The sequence below is a fragment of the Sinocyclocheilus grahami genome, unplaced genomic scaffold (assembly GCF_001515645.1).
Source record: "Sinocyclocheilus grahami isolate Dianchi unplaced genomic scaffold, SAMN03320097.WGS_v1.1 scaffold952.1, whole genome shotgun sequence".
NCBI lineage: Eukaryota > Metazoa > Chordata > Actinopteri > Cypriniformes > Cyprinidae > Sinocyclocheilus > Sinocyclocheilus grahami.
The window spans coordinates 45602-47104 of record NW_015506131.1 but is presented as its reverse complement, the minus strand read 5'-3'; positions in this window follow the sequence as shown (position 1 = coordinate 47104).

Here is a 1503-nt window from a genome sequence, read left to right as displayed (position 1 = left end):
ATCGTCCACAACCCCCGTCTCCTCAGGGGACCCAGAAAGAAGAAATTGCTCTTTTGTCGAGAATTTGGGTACCACTGGCCGCGAGGTCAGTGGCAGAAAAAAAGGAAACAATAGATTCTCCACCCGGCCCTCCTCCGGGGGAGGGAGTGGTGCGTTCACCATCTCCCGAAGAGCAACTCCGTCCGTCTCTGGGTCGCCCGTCTCAGGGCCTCTTGCTCCTTCGCTTACCACCAGGTCTGGTGGGGGCCTGGACGGGCGGGGCGGCCGCAGTTTTGCTGGAGGCTGCTGCAAACGCTGCGCGTGGGTGGTTGCCGGGGGCCGCCCCCTGCAACGAGCGGGCTGAGGCGCTGCCACCGGGTGGAGGCAGCAGCTGCACGCCAGGGCAGGATGTACCTGATGGCCTCAGTATGCTTTTGGGCAGTGGAGAACTGCTGGGCAAAGTTCTCCACCGTGTCGCCGAAAAGGCCGGTCTGGGCCACGGGGGCGTTCAAGAATCTTGTCTTGTCCGTCTCGTGCATGTTGGCCAGACACAGCCAGAGATGGCGCTCCTGGACCACCATAGTGGACATCGCACGACCCAGAGACCACACCGTAACCAACCGTCGCGGTGCGGAGTTCTTTGAGAACTTCCGGGTCGTGACCACCCTCGTGCAAGTCCCTCAGTGCCTTGGCCTGGTGCACTTGCAGTAATGCCGAAGCGTGTGAGGCGGACGCAGCTTCTCCACAGGCCATATAAGCAGTGTTGATCAAGGCCGACGAGTGCCTACAGGCCCGGGAGGGGAGCAACGGTTTGCCCCGCCAAGTGGTAGCGGCATTTGGACACAATTGCATCACAACCGACCGCTCCACCTGGGGAACTCCCGCTGGACCCCCATCGAGGGTGGTGAGGGAGGATGAGCCACTGGGCCGGTTTCTGGCAGTGAAAGGTGCCGTCCATGACCCAGCGATCTCATCATGAACCTCCAGGAAGAAAGGCTCTGCGGTGGGGCCCTGAGAACCAGCGCGCGCCACCCCGAGAAACCAATCGTCCAACCTTGAAGGTTTGGAATGCGGTGGAAGATTCCACTCGAGCCCGACACTCTCGGCGGCCCAGGAAAGCATAGCCATCATTTCCGGGTCCGTCTCCGGCACCGCTGACCGTCCAGAGGGAGGCAACGCTGACGGATCTTCATCCCCGGAAAAGTCTGGCTCCCCCTCCGATGCTGCAACCGACATCCGATCGTCGGGGGGAGCCTCGGAAGAAACAGGTGGTACCCCCCGGGAGGGTCCAGCCTGCTCTTTTGAGAGCTCCGCTGGTTTCACAGTACCGGCGGGTTTGGGCATCCCCAGAGGGGAATTCCTCACCGTGACCGTAAGACCAGTCCGCCCACCACTAGAAAAGGGACGCCCCAGGCTGCAACCAGAGGGAGCCCCAGATCTAGGCAGTGGCACGGGCACTCCGCCCCCTTGCAGGTAACGGAGTCTGGTCCGCAACTCCGAGATGGTCATCCCCCCGCAATGGGA